At 47.4% G+C, this 21,230-nt stretch overlaps 1 pseudogene; it reads left to right on the plus strand.

Moving 5' to 3' along the window:
• The first annotated feature begins 1,977 nt into the window (after positions 1–1,977).
• On the plus strand, positions 1,978–5,728 carry LOC109741094 (disease resistance protein Pik-2-like; annotated as a pseudogene).
• Positions 5,729–21,230: the final 15,502 nt, after the last annotated feature.

Genomic DNA, 21,230 nt, shown 5'->3' on the forward strand with positions numbered 1-21,230 from the left:
CCTAGCCGCTTTCGAAAGGAATTTGCCCCTCCAAGGGCAAACCCTACCCCTCACCTTGGCACAGAGAGGTTCGCAATCCTCTATCGTGGGCCTTTTGGTGTCAACCGGGAGGCCGAGGTACGTCAACGGGAATTTGCCCACTTTGCAGTTGAGCAAATCCGCAATGCGCCTTCCCTCCTCCGGCTCTACCCCCATCGAGAGCACCTCACATTTGTGGAAGTTTATTTTGAGGCCCGACATGAGCTCAAAACTAAGGAGAATCGCCTTGACCGTAGCAATGCTATGCAGGTCTGGGCGAAACAGCAATAGCGTGTCATCCGCATATTGCAAATGCGTCACTCCCCCTGGAATGAGGTGGCCTACCAACCCTTGGATATGGCCAGCCGCGTCCGCTTTCCGGAGCATAGCGGATAGCGTGTCAACAACAAAGTTGAACAAAAGAGGGGACATCGGATCCCCCTGCCTGAGACCATGTTTGTTCCGGAAGAAGTGCCCTACTTCTCCGTTCACCGAGACTGCAGTTTGGCCTCCCGAGACCAATTGCATAACGCGGTGAACCCACACAGCGGAAAAACCACGGCTAATAAGCACCTGACGCAGGAAATCCCAATTTACCTGGTCGTACGCCTTTTTGAAGTCAAGTTTCAACAAAATAGCCGGTTCCTTCGTGCGTTTGAGTTCGTGAACTATCTCCTGGAGGGCCAGCGGACCCTCCAGTATGTTGCGTCCTCGAATGAACGCGGATTGATTACGATGAATCGAGCGGTGAGCGATCGGTCCTAGGCGTGTGGCACACGCTTTAGCACATATCTTAAAAAGCACGTTAATGAGCGCAATAGGACGGAACTGTCTAATGTTGTCGGCCCCTTGGACCTTCGGAATGAGCGTTAAGACTCCAAAATTAAGGCGCGCTATATCTACCGTCCCTCGCATAAACCCATTGCAGATCTCAAAAATTGGGCCTCTAAGAAGAGGCCAAAAACACTTGAACATTGCCACCGGCCGTCTGGGCCCGGTGCCGTGTCCACTTTTATACCCATCAGGGCGGCGTCAATTTCTTCGGGGAGGAACGCGAGCCCCAATTTACATTGGGTGCTCGTAGATAATCCATTTTGAAGATATCAACCACAGTATACTAATCAACAGTCGCATACCCAGGTTCACCTACCCGGGTGCACAGGACTATGGGTGGAGGACTTTTCCTTGGTAATTTCCATGTATAGTGTAGTTTGTGACACCATATCTCTAGATGGAAACTATGTGTTGTTCAACACCGGGACACCGGGTCATTTTCTCTCTGCGTCCGCCCCTCTTCATCAACCAAGTCACTCGGGATTATATACACAAACACACACATTGTCTTAGTACATTTTTGAACAACACTTATGTGCTACGTTGTCCAGGAGCATCCCTCCTCTGAGTGATCAAAGGATTTGCTTTTCGGCCGCAGTTGCAGTTTGTATAGAACCCCTGCAACATTCTCAAATGTCGCCTTGATAGGATATCAAGATACACTGCATTTGTCGGCGAAGTAATCCCTCATCAACTTGGCATGGCCATGTGTCCTATTGTGCCAAATGTACCTACCGGTTGAGAACCTACCCTGGTTCTTCTTCCTTCTTCTTCCTCCATTATCATCGCCATGGCCCAGGAAAGAAAGTCCAAGTAGACTCCCCAAAACATGTCTAAGTGATCCCCGCGGTCTTCACTCTTCAGTGACAACGCCGGCCGGCCACCAGGAGAAGCGCAGCAGTTCGTCCTCTCTTCACTACCAAAGCTTCCATAGAGGTGCCAAGCAACCCGATCCTTTTCATTTGGTTATTTCAGTTTGGAATTATTAGTGCAGTGCAGAGTCCCCTGCGCCTGCGGGCAAACATAATTGGGGATTGATTTCTGAGCTGAATGCTTCCCATGAAGTTATAATTCACCACTAATTGCATTGTGATTGTGCTACCTTCGTCTTCATCCTGTAGTAGGCACCAGCCATACAAACGAGAGATCCACCATCTCTGCTGAATCTGAACCAAGAGGAGCGACGATGGACCTTGTTGTCGGCGCCTCCAGCAACGCCGTCAAGTCCCTGGTGAGCAAGCTCGGGAGCCTCCTGGCCCAGGAGTACGCCCTGATCCAGGGCGTCCGCGACGACATCCAGTACATCAACGACGAGCTGGCGAGCATGCAGGCCTACCTCAACCGGACCAAGCGGGCCAGCAGCCACAACGAGCAGAGGCAGGACCGCAGGACTGGATGAAGCAGGTGCGCGAGGTGTCCTACGACATCGGCGACTGCTTCGACGACGTCAACCACCGCCTCGGCCGCGAGCCCCGCGGGAGCGGCGCGCTCGTCTACTTCCGCAAGAAGTGGTACCTGCTCACCACGCTCTACGCCCGCCGCTGCATCGCCACCGAGATCCGCAACCTCAAGGTGCGGGCGCAGCACGTGAGCGACCGGCGCACGAGGTACGGCGTCGAGAACCTCACGGATAAAGACGGCGGCGACGGTGGCGCCGACAACGGCGACCCCACCGACCGCCTGACCCCGCCTCTCGAGCTCATTGGCACGAAGAAGCCTGTGGGCGTGGAGCATGCCATCGCGGGGCTCGGGGGGTGGTTTGAAGAGGCAAAGCGGGACACCCAGGCTCACAAGAAGTTTCTTGCCATTTATGGATTCGGCGGCCTCGGCAAGACGACGCTCGCGGAGGAGCTGTACACCAAGTTTGGAGATGACTACGATTGCAGAGCTTCCGTGCAGGCGTCACAGAAGTTCAATCTCGTGATGCTCCTGAGGAGCCTTGTAAATCAGTTCCAGGAACAGCAGGCCGGTGCTTCTCAGCATGTTTCCCATGACAAAATTGAGGAACTGGGACAGAAAGGCCTCAAAGACATGCTCGGTGACCAACTGAAAAATAAGAGGTATAACTTTGGCTTTGCTAACTTATGTTTTCCTTTTAAAGAAATGCTAGTTTCTCTTTTCTTTTATAAAAAAGATAAATCCCGAGCATTCCGGATTTGCCTATGACAATTCAAACATTTTTTATGTCAACTTTAGTTGACGCGATGATGGCAAAGCATGGTAATTTTGTAGCAAAATACTGAAGGCAGAATTGCCATGCTTACAAACTGAACTTGCCATCCCTCACGTATATAAATTGACACAAAAAAATCCCGAACGTTCGGGACCTATCGGCGCCCTTCTTTTAATGAAGTGTTTATTTACTTTTTCGATAATTGGAAGTCTTTATTGATTCTCATTGTTACATCAATCCTGCGAAGTGCTATACATTTTTGTCGGACTTCTTTCACCTTTTGTAATTGACTTTGAGGTTGGTTTCTCATATGTGTGCCTTTTTTAACAGAGCCCTGGAAGAAATAAAATCTCTATTAACGAAAAAAACGGATACATTATTTTCATAGTACTTACTTTTTTTTAGGAAATGGATAGTACTTACTTTTTGCCCTCAAATGATGCTTGTGACAGGTACTTTATCTTCATAGATGATATATGGTCCGTATCAGCATGGGAAGATATCAATGATTCTTTACCAGAAAAAAATGCTTCTTCACCAAAAACCAATGGTGCCATAATGGTGACAACAAGGTTCAAATCTGTTGCTGTGGCCTGCTGCCGTCGAAATGGTCGTCTGCATGAGCATAAGAAGCTTCCTGACGAGAACTCCTACAAATTGTTTCGTCAAATCATCTCAGATTTTTCAGATAGTCCAATTAAAGCTGCACCTGATGGTCAAATTACCTTTGCTTCTGTTAATCTCACAGGAGATGAAAGAGCTCTTTTGAAGAAATGTGGTGGTTTGCCTTTGGCCATAATAGTCGTATCAGGTCTTGTGGCTAGTAAACTGAGATCAGGCACAACCTCGAAGACATTAGATGAGCACTTACAAGAAGTAAACAAGGCTTTGAGTGGAGGGTTGGGAACTCATCTTAGCACGGAAGGAGTGAAAACAATACTTAACCAGTGCTACAATGACTTGCCGGCTGATCTCAAGACTTGCTTGTTGTACTTGAGCATGTTTCCCAAGGGCATCTTCATCAGCAGAAAGCGTCTAATCCGAAGGTGGATAGCGGAAGGGTTTATCATTGAGAAGCATGGGAGAACTGTTGAGGAAGTAGCTGAAGACTACTTCAGTGAACTCATCAACAGGAACTTGATTCGGGCGGTCAACAACAGCAGCAACGGCAAGGTGAAGAACTATCAAATTCATGACATGGTCCTTGAGTACATAGTTGCCAAGTCTAGCGATGAGAATTTCATCACTGTGGTGGGTGGTCATTGGCAGACACCATTTCCGAGCTACAAAGGTACGGAGACTGTCCGTCCACAGAAGCGCCCGAGAAGAAAAAAGGATGGTGGAGAGGATGAAGCTGTCACATGTTCGGTCCCTGATGGTATTTGAGAGCTTTGCAGCAATGCACTCCTGTTTGAGCAAGTTTCAGATACTGCAGGTTCTCGATCTTGAAAGTTGCAGAGATTTGTCATTCCAGCAGCTCAAGAAAATATGCAAAATGCATCAGTTGAAGTATCTGAGCTTGCGCCATACAGATATTGCGGTGATTCCACCCGAAATAGACAGGCTGGAGTATTTAGAGGTGCTTGACATAAGGGATACTGAAGTCGGAGAATTGCCTCCATCGATTGAGAAGCTTAACCGAATGACCCATCTGCTTACTGGAAATAAAAGCAAACGGAAAGCACTGATGTTGAGGAAAGAAATCACAAAGATGACGGCTCTTGAGACACTCTCTGGCGTGGGGATATGTGGAAGCTCAACTTCAGGCATGGTTGAATCCACCAAGGGTGCAGCCGGGGTGCGAACCACGGCTACTAGCCTACTGAAGGTGTCTAGGAGGGGCACGTCTAAAGAAGTTCTTCAAGCCTTGAGAAGCTCACCAACCTGAAGAAACTCGGCATTTATATACTTGGAGATTTGAAGGCAGATTGGGATTTCTTGCTCTCTGCCATTGAGCACCTGAGCAGTTGCTCCCTCAAGTTTCTTGCAATTGATGATGGTTTCACCGGCTTTCTTGACAAATCGTTAAGTTTATCAAAAGCACCACCGGAGCACCTGCACTCCCTCGAGCTTTCTGGCCTGCTATCAAAACTACCCGAGTGGATTAATCGTCTGCATAGCCTAGAGAAGCTAACTCTGTCATTAACTTCACTCAGGGCTGATACTTTGGAGGTTCTTCTTGAGCTCCCTGAGTTGTTCTCTCTTACATTTTCACTCGATCCAACAAAATTGAGTGATGCAGGTGCTCTCAAAATTCTGCAAAAAAATGCACTGGAGTCAGACGGGGAGATATTTGTGCCACCCGGGGGCTTCAAAAGGCTTAAACTACTACGCCTTTTGGCGCCATTGCTGCCATCTTTAAGCTTCATGGAAGGGGCAATGCCAGCGCTCGAGAGGCTTGAGCTCAGGTTCAGGACTGCGACTGGTGTCTACTGCCTGCAAAACCTTGGGAACCTCAAACAAATCCTTCTTACTGTGAGCAATAAGGCTCCTAAAGCTGCTGAGGAGATTAAGCGATTGGTGAACAAAATTGAGAAGAATGCTCCCACTGTGGTCGTGGGCGAGTACAACGAATCGTCAATTGAGAAATAAGTTGTCATAAAAAAGTCACACCAAGTCAAGGGATGATCGTGTAATTGTTGTGTACACGTTCTTAGCTATTATTGCACATTTAATTGCAGTTTATTGTGTGTGTTTTGCGCTATAGATGATTGTATCATATATGTGTTTGTGACTTCTAATCTCCATGTTATTATGTCCATGGAATAAACCATCATTATTTACATTTCACAATAACAAAAGCTTCAGCAAGCGAAGCCTTCCTAGAGCTTCCCCCTTCCCTCACCCGAGAATTGCATTTCCGCTTCAGGTTCCCCGGTTTAGTTGGTTTAGAGGATTAATTGATTGGATACAAAATCCACATAATCTTTCAAAGTCAGTGCTTCTCCGTACGGTTAAGCATTGGGGAGCTGATAGGTCGAACGGAGTGGTGCCAGAGTTCTAAAGTGGCTCTAAATATCCATTTCTTTGATTTTCCTGTGTGCTTTTTAGGCGGCTATCTATATTAGCCAGAAAGCACTTACATTTGAGATCGGGCACTTTGTCATAAGGATGATGGTGTCATTGTTTAGCCGAATGCGGAACATTCCATTGGGTAGGGCTTCCGTAACTAAACCCTCGAAAGTTACTTTTTCTTCGCTCAGGTTTTTTTCTCACCTATTTTTTTGGATTATTATCGAAATGATTTGAACTGTTTCAAAGACCCAACATGTATTTATTTATTTTGCATTAGGCTCTTTCATAAACTTATTACAGTCTATCTCTTTTGTAGGAATCAGATCGCAACGCTCATTCGTGAATATCATTTCATGCTTCCGCTACTTCGAATTGCATGGCTGCATGCAACCTTTATGAACAAACAAACTTTGCAGAGCCCTTTCACCTAATCAATTCCGCCAGCGGATCATCTACATCACGAATTGAATGCCAGGCACAATTCTTACTAGTTCTCCGCCCTACTTTAAGAGTTGAAGACTATCAGGGTGGGAAATGGAAACTTTGGACCCGGTTATAGAAAACTTCCTTATCTAGTTCAAAATGCTTCTTTTTTTTACAACAAGAGCTAGGGTAGTTAGTCGAGAGAGCATATATGCATAGGTGTTTGCTAGAATCGGCAACTAGAATTGCTGGAACCATGGTCCCCGATGCTACCATGGTGACTCTTGGATGCTGCATGCATTCATGCAGCATTGGTCCTGAGATTTTGAGGGCGCAGGGTGAAACTATTACCCGGGGCCCCTTAATCCAACATCAAAATAATAATGAGCATGCTTAAATTTTATTTAACAATTATGTATAGGATAATCAATTTGTCGGAAAACTAAAGTTACTCCTTGCAAGAAATATGTTATCACGATGTTTCATATGAGAAGGAAGGTAAATTTGATTTTTTACACACCTCTTGTGAAAGCAGACACAAGCAAAACTTCATATATTAGGGGGGCAAGCGGTTGATCTATCCACCAATAACCCACATCCTGAAAAAACAGAAAGCATCAAAAGATCCATATAGAGAGGGTAAGCCAAATCATGTATGCAGTGTAGACCAGGAAATATGAAGCCTGAGAGTGCATAAGTAAAAAAAAAAAATCTCGCATGAGTGCAAAGATTGGAATTGCATCCCGTTAAGATGCTTGAAAATGCATGGTGTCGCAGCCATGAACTTGAGATTTCAATAATGAAGATTGTTATAAGCTACTTCTTGGCTACTAAAATATACATGGGCCTCTAAAAATCCCATTGACGTAAATCTCCTATGCAGTGGCCCACAAACGTGGCCACTACAGATCACAATGTGAAAATTTCTGGACTAATTGGGAGAAATGTAAACCATACGCTTATAGTTCATCTGCTTGTGGCCATTATTCAGAATCAAGAGATCCTCTGCAATGTTTGTAGATTGTAAAGTTATGCAATCATGTCCCCAAAGTTGTGTACAGTTAAGAGTCAATCAGTGCCAAAACTGAAACCTAACAATCACAATACTTAAGAAATTCTCCTTTGCCGTTTCAATGTACTCTGTAGTCTGTACCATCCAACTGGATCGCTAATATACATCTCAACACCGAAAAGGTGTGATGGCACCCGGGTGTCCCGACCCCCTTCTATCTTGTCCGTTCATGCTTGCTAAGATTCGTACCGTGGTCAGTCCAGCAACAGATCATTTGCAGCAGTTGCGTGCTTGTCCAGTGTATTTGATGGCGACGAGGCATGCAGCAGGTCCTAGCTGTAGGCTGGCAGGTCTCGATGTAGACTGCAGGTCTGTTTGACATGCATGAACAGTAATATTATGTCTCCTCACGCCTTCTTCCCTCTCACATACTCTCTCTCGTGACACTTGCATGCACGCCCTTTTTCACTTCTCTAGAAAAGCACTCTCTCTCTCTCTCTCTCTTTAGTTTTATCAGGCTAAGTCTGGGTCACATGTCGTTTTGTGTGTGTATGAAGCTGATGTGATGCATGAAGGGCCCCACATCATCTCTCTCAGTGGAGTGAGCGCTGACAGCTGCGGGGGAATCTGCATATGATGAACAGTACCCAACGAGATGACCAGCTCGGTTTTGAATTTTCTACTCCCAATCTTACTGTTCACTAGGCCTGCTAATGTAACCTGCTGTAGAAAACTTGGCACATATCTTGATGACTCGGAATCTACATGGACGGCAGGATAAGTGGGTGCATAGACCCCCGGGTGCTAAAAAGCCACTCTCAAAGTGTGATGGCACCCGGGTGTCCCGACCCCCTTCTATCTTGTCCGTTCATGCTTGCTAAGATTCGTACCGTGGTCAGTCCAGCAACAAATCATTTGCAGCAGTTGCGTGCTTGTCCAGTGTATTTGATGGCGACGAGGCATGCAGCAGGTCCTAGCTGTAGGCTGGCAGGTCTCGATGTAGACTGCATGTCTGTTTGACATGCATGAACAGTAGTATTATGTCTCCTCACGCCTTCTTCCCTCTCACATACTCTCTCTCGTGACACTTGCATGCACGCCCTTTTTCACTTCTCTAGAAAAGCACACACTCTCTCTCTTTAGATTTATCAGGCTAAGTCTGGGTCACATGTCGTTTTGTGTGTGTATGAAGCTGATGTGATGCATGAAGGGCCCCACATCATCTCTCTCAGTGGAGTGAGCGCAGACAGCTGCGGGGGAATCTGCCTATGATGAACAGTACCCAACGAGATGACCAGCTCGGTTTTGAATTTTCTACTCCCAATCTTACTGTTCACTAGGCCTGCTAATGCAACCTGCTGTAGAAAACTTGGCACAGATCTTGATGACTCGGAATCTACATGGACGGCAGGATAAGTGGGTGCATAGACCCCCGGGTGCTAAAAAGCCACTCTCTATACAACACCATTGTAGTACGAAACAACAGCCTCAAGAGTTGCCACGGAGATGGGTTTCTTTTTTCAGAAAGGGGACATGAGAGTTGGGCATTACCACATGTACTGAATGAGGATGAAGGCAAGGTGCGTGGATGAGGTATGTCTCGGCGGCGGCGTGGCCGACGTCCTCCGGGAACGACCGCGGGGCCTGTCTGACGTTGGCAAAAAATCTTAGAACCAGCCCTGGAGGCTCGGTTTCTCAGTGTGGTCGGAGTGAGGGCAGGGGATGGGCGACCGCGGCCAAGATTTGCAGGAGATCAAACATCGGGCAGGATCTAATCTATTCGTGGCCAAGTTCTTTCTGGCCCCGTCCCCGTGTGGGCGTCATCAGGGTTGGGCGTCTTGCTGCTTTTTTTAGGGGTGGGTGTCTTGCTGCTGCCTGTCCACGGATTGAGATCCCATGCCTTGGCAGAGACGGGTCACGGTGTGCCTTGCGCCCCTACATCCATCGTCCAAATCAATCCTACGGCTGGCAGCAGTTCACACCCAGTCAAAGCGATTCAACACGGGGAAATTATGCGGGCGGCCAGACACATCGCGCGGGTTATCTCCGGCGGGCCGGGGAAAACTGCGCGGGCTTGGGCATCGGCCGCCGCCGCCGACCCCGTCGCCGCTCTCCCGCAGCCCCCACCGCCGCAGGAAAGGGAGTGGATCGAGCTCCGACGGCAGCCACTGAAGAAAACGGCGTCAGCAGGTTCCTCCGTTGCCACTCCGGACTCCTCCACCTGGTCCACTCCCTCCGCCCCCCTGCAGTGGCCATTAATATCCACGCCGACTCCAACAGGTAGCCATCTTGCTATTTAGCTGATTTCTTTTATGTGCTGTGTGAAATTGAATGATGTGTGCACTGTCACTACTAGGAAAACGCTTATACACAGTAGCATAGTAGTAGCGCTGTAAAGAAGTAAATGCTGCTGCTATTTAGCAGTTGCGCTTTTCCAGAAAAGCGCTACTAGTATCTCCATATTAGTAGCGCTGTGAAGCAGAAAAGCGCTACTATTATGTGGGACCAGATGAGGCCACTGACTGTTTTCGTAGTTGTAGCGGTGTACAGAATCAAGCGCTACTACTAACAGTTTAGTAGCAGCGCTTGGTTTTACTGCGCCGCTACTGCTAATGGGCCCCACTTAGTAGTAGCGCTTTTCCTGGAAAGCGCTACTACTAAGTCCAATAGCAGCAGCGCTTTTTGCAATGCAGCGCTACTGCTAGTTGCGGCTGGTGCCACCTTTTCCACCCCCTTCCCCTTCCTCTCCCGCACTTTGCCCTCTCTCCCCCTCCTTTCCCCTCTCCCCTCTCCACTCTAGCTCCACCATTGTTTCTCTTCTTCTCTCTTCCTCCTACCTCTCTTCTCTCCTCATTAATGGCACCCTCCTCCATAAATGGCCTCTCTCTTTCTCCTACACCTCTCTTCTCTCCCCATTAATGCCCCCATCCACCATAACCCCTCTCCATTAGTTAGCTAGCTAGATTCACCTCTCCTCCCCAACAACTAGATCTAGCTAGCTATTTAGCCAACCACCCTCCTCCACATGATCTAATTAACCGCGTGCTCTCAGTCTCTCTCGGGAGAGATATATAGGTGAGTAAAAAGTTGTTCATTTCAAGAAGAATATGTGTGTGAATGGGAATATGTGTGTTTGGGATATATATATATATATATATATATATATATATATATATATATATATATATATATATATATGGAGAGATTTGTGCTAGTGACATGCCCTCGAGTTGCTTATGTATTGCCGAAATGTCGATTTATTTCCTTTTCGGTGAATTTCGAGCAAACTCATATGTCCTATTTTTAGGCAAGGTCATGCCAAAAATTTATATATATGACTCTGAAGCATGCATTATTTATTTCATAACACTTTTGCTTGTTATACCGTGCAGTCGGTCATGAGGGTGAGTGGATGGAAGGTGGAGCGGTACATGCAATCTGCGGTGATGGACATGTATGCAAATAATCGGACTAGGATTAGATGTCCGTGTGCAAGATGCAAGGAAGGAGTCCTTTTGGACCCTTTTGATCGTGGCACTTTGAAGGCGCACCTGCTGATGAATGGTTTCATGGATGGCTATACTCAATGGATAAGTGAAGAAGAAGATAATGATGAGGACGTCCACATGGCAGGGAATAACGACATTGGGCTAGACGAAGAGATGACCGATCGACAAGAAGACGATGGCGCCGGACATGTCGGCGGGGAAGAGTCCGGAAATGACGACGGCGACGGAGAAGATTCCGGACACGGTGAAGAAGAGTCTGGACATGGCGGAGAAGAGGCGGTGGTCACGCCGCAGTCTTCGACGCTACTAAGTGCAGTCGTGCATGACCCTCATGTTCGAGACCTCCTTCGCAAGAGTACGACTAGCGAGAGAGCTTCTTCTAGAGAGGAGGCCAAGCTGGCGCAACTTGAAGTAGACTCGAGGACTCCATTGTATGACGGTTGTGATCCCGAGGTGACCGGCTTGAGTTTCACGCTCGAACTTCTAAATACGAAGGCCAAAAACAAATGGACAGACAAAAGCCTCAATGAGCATTTGAAGTTTCTACGTAATAAAGTTCTTCCTGCGGGGAACCTGTGTCCTACTAGTGTCGAGGAGGCTAAGAAAATCATTTGCCCTTTTGATTTGCCGACATTAGGTACCACACATGCATCAACGATTGCATCATTTATCGGGGGGGGGGGCACGTGGGAAAAACTAGTTGCCCAGTGTGCAGTGCTTCTCGATACAAGAAGGCAGGAAAGAAAGCTCCTCTGAAAGTTGTATGGTACTTTCCGATCACTCCCCGTCTGTAGCGGTATTTCGTAGATCCTAAGAAAGCAAAGCTCATGCGCTGGCACGCGGAGAGGAAGAAGCCCGACGATGGAGATGATCTGAGGTTGAGACACCTCGTAGATGGTAGCCAGTGGAGAGCATTCAACGTCGTATATGGATTTGCTGCAGAAGATCCAAGGAACATCGTGCTTGGTGCGAGTACCGATGGCATGAATCCGTTTGGAAACCAGAACACCAACCACAGCACATGGCCCGTGTTTGTATGGATGTACAACCTCCCCCCATGGAAGTGCATGAAGACAAAGTACATACACATGAGCATGCTGATTCAAGGGCCGAAACAACCGGGAAATAGTATTAACCTGTATATGGGGCTTCTGCAAGAGGAGCTAGGCACGTTATGGAAAACACCGGCATGGACATGGGACGCCAGAAAAGGAGAATATTTCCATATGAGAGCCGCGCTGATGATGACGGTGCACGACTATCTTGGTTATGGGTACACCTCAGGCCAGGTGTGCCACGGATAATGCAGATGCACGAGGTGCATGGATGATACAACATCTCATCAGCTTACGTCAACGAAAGATGGCGGGTCCGGGAAAATCGTGTACATGGGGCATTGTAGATGGCTCGAGAAGGATTACCCATGGAGAAAGCGTGGAGATCTATTCAATGGGTTGGCTGAGCTTCGAGGACCTCCACGTAAGAGGAGCGGCGCTGAAATCGACGAGCTGTTGAGAAACTGGGAACAATGCCCCGTGCCGGGAAAGATCAAAAAGGCGCCGGAGCCGCTGCTGAAGGTATGGAAAACAAGGTCTGTTTTCTGGGACTTGGAGTACTGGCCCAATCACGACACGCCTCATTGCCTTGATCAAATGCATATCATGAAGAATGTCCTCGAGAGCTTGCTTGGCACACTGATGAACATGCCGGAGAAGACCAAGGATGGTCCGAAGGCAAGGAAAGACTTGGAAGATTTGAAGATCAGGAAAGAGCTCCACCGTAAAAAGTCGATGGAGGAGACGGAGACAGAGACAGAGGAGGGGGAAAGGGGCAGAAAAGTCAACAAGAAGGAGGAGAATTATTGCCCCCTTCTTGCTTCACCTTAAGTGCAAAGGAGATCGATCAATTCATCAAGTGCCTTATGGGAATCAAAGTCAGTTCCGGTTACTGTGGGAAGATAAGCAGAATTCTAGACCACAAGAAGAAAAGGTTCAGCGGGATGTAGTCTCATGACTGTCACGTGATGATGACGCAGATACTCCAGGTTGCCATTAGAGGGATAATGGAGAAGCACGTCCGTGACATGCTTACTGGTCTCTGCAACTTCTTCGATGTTATATCTCAAAAGTCCATAAGTGTGAAGCAGCTCCGAAGGCTACAGGAAGAGATCGTTGTCATACTATGTGAGCTTGAGATGTACTTCCCGCCCGCGTTCTTTGACGTCATGGTGCATCTGTGTGTCCACATCGTGGACGACATCATCGACCTCGGGCCAACATTCCTTCACAGCATGATGCCGTTCGAGAGGATGAATGGGGTCATCAAAGGATTCGGTCGTAACATGTCCCGTCTGGAAGGGAGCATCGTCCAGGGGTATCTGACACATGAGTGCGTCTCCTTTTGCGAGTATTATATAAGCGTCGGAGACCCTATTGTTGGTTTGCCCGTCAAGAAGCATGATGGGAAGCTTGAAGGAGATGGTCACAACAACGGCCGGAGGGAATTGCACGTGGACTACTCGGATAGATGGAAAGACTTTGACAAGGCTAACTTAGTAGTGCTACAACACCTAGATGTGGTAGATGATTATGTGGCACAACACAAAGAAACCATCGCAAAGAAGTACCGTGATAAGGGGATGCTCAAGACGAACGACAAAGTTACTGTAGAGCACAATGCTACTTTCCTGCGCTAGTTTAAACAACAAGTTCTTGAAAATCCCCCGGAAGATGGCAGTTCGGACGGATTGCTCGTACACGCCTTAGCACATGGCCCCGCATCCAAGCTCGCGACCTATTAGTCCTACGATATCAATGGGTACACGTTCTACACGGAGGCCAAAGACATGAACAGTGATTACTAGAACTCCGGGGTGACAATTCAATGCGTGACCGATGCCAACGGCACAATTGAGAGATTCTACGGAAGGGTCGAAGAGATCTGGGAGCTTGAATATGCTGGAATGCACGATGCGACGATGTTCCGTGTCAGATGGGCCAAGGACGTTGTAAGAGAAAACAAGTATTTGACCACCATGTCTATACCCGACGCAAAGAGCACTCCCGTGAATGTTAACGTCATCACCAAAAATGAGCCATGGGTGCACGCTAAGCACGTGACACAATGCTTCTTCATAATCGACCCGGCCAATCCCAGCCGTGTTGTCGTGAGGAGATCCAAAAGGAGCATCGTCGGAATGGATGGAGTAACCAACGAGGAAGACTACGACCAATACGGCAACCCGATGAGGGAAGATGACGATGACGATGAAGCATACGTGAAAAGAAGAATCAATACTACATTACCTAAAAAAGATCGTAATCCATGGCTCCGGAAAAGTTACAAGGAGGGGATCAATTACTCGGGAACGAACAAGAAAGGGAAGAAGCTCAATATGAAACGTCGTCGACGCAACTGATCAGAAACCTACGTCTATATATATGTATCTATTTTGTGTACGCACTTAAGTAACCGTTATCGGTCAACTGATATGTTACCACCACATGCATGGTTCCGGTGATATGCGCGCAGTGGGGGAGAGGGAGACACTGTCGTCGGGAAAAAAACAAAAAAAAAACAAAAGGGAGAAAGCAATATAAAAGAAAAGTAATCAGAAAAGAAAAAGAAAATAATAAAAGAAAACAAAACTAAAAACTAGAAAAGGAAAATAATAAAAAGAAAAGGATAAAAAGTTTAACTCAAATTAGTAGTAGCGCTGCTATAGCGCTGTGTTCTGAAAAAGCGCTACTACTATGTCCCATTAGCAGTAGCGCTGCATTACAAACCAGCGCTATAGCTAAGTTAGCTATAGTGCTGGCTCACAATCCAGCGCTACTTCTATTTTGAGTTAATCACCGCGCGGGGGCTCAAATTTTGCCAAGTCCCATTCCCCCCTAACCTCTCCCCCTCCTCTCTGCTGTCGTCGCCCGCGCCGCCGTCGTCGCCCCTCGACCTGGACCTCGTCGCCAGACCGAGCCCCTGCCCGCCCTCGGCCTCGACGCCGGCCTCCTCCTCCTCCTCGTCCACGCCGCTCCGACGTCCTCCTCGTCCGCCCTGCCGCCGCTCCGACCTCCTCCTCGTCTGCTCCGGCCTCCTCCTCCTCATCCGCTCCGGCCTCCTCCTCCTCCTCAGGTACTGTGCAGACCCCCTGCCCCCACCTCCCCCCGTCTCTGTTCAATTTAGTGTTCAATTTAGGGTACAATTTAGTAATTTTAGGGTTCATAAGTAGTAGCAAATTAGCTAGGAATGAAAAGGGTTCAATTTAGTAATTTTTATTAGGGTTCATAAGCAGTAGCAAATTTGCTAGGGCATTTTTAGCTATTAAAAACATTAGCAATTTTTTTAGCTAGGGCATTTAGCTAGGAAATAAAAAACAGTAGCATTTAGCTAGGAAACAAAAAATAGTTGCAAAATTCAGTTTTCTTTATATAAGAATTAGATCTACATACACCATATCTAAATAGAATGGAAATCCAAAAGAAAGGGAGTTGGGATTCCATTGGATGAATCTTTAAAGTAGCTATAAAAAATAGTAGCAAACTATTTGAAGCTAGGCAATTTATCAAAAACAGTAGCTCCCTAAAATTGCAAAATCAGTGGACTTTTTTAGCTATAAATAAAACAGTGGAGTTTTTTAACTATAAATAAAAACAGTAGCAAATTGCCTAGCTACAAATATTTTTGTAGTTTTATAAAATAGCTATAATTAAAAGTTAGCTAGGCAATTTTGTAGGTATATAAAATAGCTATAAATAAAAAACAATAGCAAATTGCACTAAGAAACAGTAACAAAATTTTGTTTAGGTCAGTAGCATAGAGAGAGAGAGAGAGATCATTTAGGAAAAAAAACAGTAACAAATTTTTGTTTAGGTCACAAGCATGCAAAGTAGCCTATACAATGTTGCTGTTTTTTATATGATGTTACATGATACTAAGTCCTGGAAATCTGTTATATGATGTTGCTACGTTCTCTTGATGATATCATCAAATCTGTTATATGAACTTATGCCAATTATCGAAGAATATCCGAGTGGCCTATGTTTTGCCGGAATGTTGATTCATTTCCGTTCCGGCAAATTTCAGGCGCTCCATATGTCCACTTTTTAGCAAAGGTCATGCCAAAAATTTCCGTGATTTTCGGCATGACTTGTGCTAGAAATTAGGACATATGGAGTACCCGGGATATGCCGGAAGGGGAATGAATCAACATTCTGACCAAATATAGCTAGGCCCCTTTTTCCTCTTCATTATACCTTTTATTTACAATTGTTGATCAATAGGAAACATGTCTACCGACGCCAATGTCGTGGGTGGTTCTGCTCCCCTCGAAGACCCCATTGAGGCAGCAAATCACTTTTTTGATTACCTGGACGAACACCAGATGGGGTTGCATGGTGGCGGCAGTGGCACCCACCCCGACACCGACGCCGACACCGGCACTGGCATCAGCACCGACACCACCCCCGAGACCGGCAACGATGTTGTCATAGCCGGTAAAGCACCGAAGAAGAAGAGGACACGAAGACGATACGAGCTTGGCATCGGACAAGTTGTGGTCACGGATATGCACCCCAAGAAGTTAGAGCCAACGGAGTCGGAGGAAGCGCGCTTGTGCTGGGGCAATCAACTTGGATGCATCCTCAGGGAAACCGCCAACATCAACGACGAGAGGTTGAGGCAGATACCACATATGGAGAACATGCTCCTAAAGAAGTTGCACAATAGGTTCTTGTTCCCCGACCGAAATGAAGAAAAATATAAAGATCCATGGGACGATCCTGGCATGACAAAGATAAACGACAAGGCGATGGTGACGTTCACCAACGACTTGTCCTCCTGGAAAGTTCGGGTCAAAAAAGCGATTGCGAAGAATGAACGGTGGTCCAAGATTCATTCTGACAATCCGCCAATAACAGAAGAGGACTTTGCAAAATTCAAGGAGAATTGCGCTAAAGAAAGTGTCAAGGAAAAGTCGGAGAAAATGAAGGCGCTCCAGGCCAGGAACACGCCTCCCCACCACCTCGGAAGACGTGGTTACGAGGGGAAGAGGGTCGTATGGGCCAAGGAGGACGCCGAATGTGAAATTCACAGAATCCCAGACCCCTTGGCGGAGTTCACCAACCCGCTGGAGCATGACTGGATCAGGGCCCGGTACAAGTGGGACAAAGAAAAAAAGCTTTTTTACACAGACCCGATCACGAGGGAGTTCATGAGACTTCTGGTAATTGTTATATTACCACATTATCATATTATAGCTTCCAATCAATTCGACTGCAAGTTTTGTCACATTAGTAAACCATCCACGTTCCTTTTGTAGAAAGAGCAGCACCAAAAGGCAGCCGAAAGCGACGAGTCATCACAGTCGTCGGCGAGGCCCAAGTGGGACACCCCATTCAACCGGGCCCTGAACATACTAAAGAAGGTCCCGGTGGACAAGCCGCCATCCTATGGAAGTGTGCACGGCGTCGGAGATGGCGCCTCGTGGAAGATGTGCTACCCCAAGGAGCTAGAGGAAAGAAGGAAGAGACGCTCGGTTGTCACTCAGCAGAGCATCGATGAAAAGGTCAAGATTGCGGTCGATAAGACCAAAGCTGAGACCAAAGAAGAGTTGCTCGGGGCCGTCTCTGCAGCGGTCACCGACGCGGTGGCTAGCTTGCTTCCGGCACTATGGGATTTCACGAAGAACAATCCAAATGCACGTCCGGAGGACTTTCCCCTTCCCAGCTTTGTCGGGAGCAATTCGGTGAACACTAGAGCACCAGCACCTGCTCAAGCAACCGCAAAAGGTCCCGCTCCTGTTCATAGCAGCCCGACCTCCGTCTCTTGCATGGTCGGTGGGCCATCATCGCTGGCTGAGCTCGACGCCCTCACGGTAATTACGCATCATACCCTTTTCACCAGCATGTCTATAGTCTTCCGTTTCAGTTGCCTTTCAGATGTTTAACGTCGCAGACATGTCTCCTTCGTAGGCCGACGACACCCCGTGCACCCTACTCTACGACATCAAGGGCCAGAAGGTAGCCGTGGGAAAGGCAACGATCGTGAAGCCGAAGGACAGCATGTTCCACAACCGAGAGATGCCCGATGGCGTCTTCAAGGTTAACGTGGCCAGTGTCTTAGTGGGCTTCGAGGATTTGCCTCCTCCGGTACCAGCCAATGACGAGGAGACCCCCAGAGGATTGGCGCATGCAAGAGCTGGTTCTTGCCTTGGACGAAGTCTCTTCTTCGTCTCGAGGCGCCAAGTATCACGCCAACGCCACCATCTCAAGAAGGTATGAACACCACCCCACCTACCACATTACCTGCACCTGTCGTGGCGAGTGATAGCGGACGACGCGAGGGAGAGCCTCCATTAGTGCCAAATGATGTAGGCCCTGCTGTTAAAGAAGCAAATGTTGGTGATGACATGGAGGAGGATGATGATGACCCAGACAAGTATATCAATACCGCCTATGATTATGGAGGATTGATGGCTCAGGATGGCGAAGACTCGGGCTATGACCGTGGAGATGATGACTTGATGCTGCCTGATTAGCCGGAGCCAGAAAATCCTAAGGAGGAATACAAAAAGTCTCTCTTCAAGCGATCCTCACAGGAGACGCCTCCAGATGCCACCTGTACCCAGGAACCCCCCCGAGGTCCGTCCACTAATTAGACCGACGACACTGGGGGTGGTGGTTAGGGAAGGTATGTGGGCTCACTACCGCCACCCATCAAGAAGCAAAGGAGGAGACCGGACAAGAAAGGCCCTAAAGGCGCCAGAGCTGCTTCAAGCAGCCAACCGCCTCTAAAGCCCCGGGTGGTAGACATAATACCTGTCGAAGGTGCGTAGTGCTTCCATGTCGCCGGCGAGCCGATCCTACCTACCAAAGCGCTAGAGCACATAGTGAACAATGATCTAAGGAGACTGCATAGAGATGTGCTGGCCAGAGAGAAAAGCCTTCTGATCTCGGAAAAACCAGGATACCCGCTTTACGCGGCTCAGGTGCCGGGTGGGAAGTTGTACGTCGAGAGATGGCCTGCGAATAAGTTCATCCTGCGATTTGACTACATCTACGACATGTTCCACACGACCAAGCTGGATTTCCAGTTCATCCGCATGTATGCGCTGTATCTGAACTACTTCATCAGGGTCGAGAACATCAAATATATCTGTGTCGCAGACCCGTTCTATATGCACGAGAGCTTCCTGGCAGTTTGCAAGGAGCACCGTGACTATGCGAGCAAGTACCTCGGCGAGTTCATGATCGCTAATAAGGACAAGGAAGCAATTCTCGTGCCTTATCATCCCACGTAAGTCATCCGCACATATCCTTTCGTAAGTGTTAATCATTCCTTTGCAAGCATGGAGGCTAATTTGAGGTGTATTTAATTTGCGTAGCGGGGGGGGGGGGAGGCGTCCTCATCGTTCTGTACCTGGAATACTCCCATGCTATGTACTTGGACTCATCGAAGAACCTCAGGACAAAGGATTACAAGCACATAAAGAGTGTTCTCGATAGTGCCCTGTTAACCTTCAGCCTGTCTGGTGGATATATCAAGGTGAAAAAGTACAGGGGTCGCGGCGGCCTGGCTCTCGGTCATAAGACCAACTTCTGCTGCATCTAGAAACCGCACACCAGTATGGCTGATGGATTCTACCTCATGCATCACCTGCTCGAGTACAGAAGGGATAATCAACACCTTCACATGTCACCTACTACCAACGATGCCGAGATTGTCAGCTGGGCCAAAAGCATAGGAAGTACACCGGATCATCTGATCAGAGCTGATTTTTATCAGGTACAGTGTGAACTTGCCCAAGTGATCATGAAGCAGGTCCTCAAACCAACAGGGATGTTCTACCATGGGCCAATCACACGGGAAGATGTCCGAGCACTGCTGCTCGCTAAGTGTCTGGACCTGAAGCCTTTCAAGAAGCTCAGGTGCTTCCTCCCTGACTATGAAGATTGGACCGCCGACATGGAGGACTGATTGTTGATGACAATGTGTCACTACTGTCTTTCTATGGCAAAACTTTGAATTTATGCACGGCGAAACTATGTGATGTAACTAAACCGTGGTCCTGAACTAGCGTAGATCGCTCTAGTTAATTAGTTTGGGTATGAGGAACTTCGTCATTTGTGTTTACTATTGGTTGCTTGTATTTTTCTAATTATGCCCCCTTGTTTTCTTAAGTACATTATGTTGCATATTATCGTTCAATTCATCAACTCACGATGCAGGTACATAGATCAGAGATGGCGAAGGGCTACTATGCTGTGTAGGTTGGGAGGATTCCGGGAGTCTACGACCACTGGTCATCCGCTCAGGCCCAGGTGCACAGGTACCCGGGTGCTAGCCACAGAGGGTTCGACAGCAGAGCTGAAGCGGAAAGTAGTTACTTGAGGTGGACACTCCAGCATGAGCAGGGGCGGGACCGCCGGTACTACATAGTCGCGCTCTTGCTCATGCTGATCGCTCTTCTCTTCTACATCATGGTTTAGATAGAGATGATGAAACTCGTGTGTGTGCCATGACCATGCAGTTGCACTTATTCGAGACATGACATGATCACACTTGTGTATCGCTATTTTCGAGATTTGATGATATTTGTGTTGAATGATGATGATGATGGTATGACGAGACTACTGTATGTCTATGATATGATGAGAATAGTGTATGTTTACTATGATCTGATGAAACTATTGTATAGAGCCTATATAAATACAACACAAATACGTAGAGGGGTGCGAATTGGTGAAAGCAGGAACATTAGTAGTAGCGCTGGAAAGCACCTAGCAGTAGCGCTAGATTAGCTTCAGCGCTTCATGTGAACAAGCGGTACTGACAGGTATCAGTAGCGCTGGTCCAGGAAGCGCTACTGCTAATAATACTTACCGGTAGCTGATAACCCACAAGTATAGGGGATCGCAACAGTTTTCGAGGGTAGAGTATTCAACCCAAATTTATTGATTCGACACAAGGGGAGCCAAAGAATATTCTCAAGTATTAGCAGTTGAGTTGTCAATTCAACAACACCTAGATAGTTTAGTATCTGCAGCAAAGTACTTAGTAGCAAAGTAGTATGGAAGTAACGGTAACGGTAGTAAAAGTAATATTTTTGGGTTTTGTATTGATTGTAACAGTAGCAACGGAAAAGTAAATAAGAGAAGAACAATATGTGAAAAGCTCGTAGGCATTGGATCGGTGATGGAGAATTATGCCGGATGCGGTTCATCATGTAACTGTCATAACATAGGGTGAC

This window comes from Aegilops tauschii, chromosome 5 (genome assembly GCF_002575655.3).
Source record: "Aegilops tauschii subsp. strangulata cultivar AL8/78 chromosome 5, Aet v6.0, whole genome shotgun sequence".
In the NCBI taxonomy this organism is placed as follows: Eukaryota; Viridiplantae; Streptophyta; class Magnoliopsida; order Poales; family Poaceae; genus Aegilops; species Aegilops tauschii.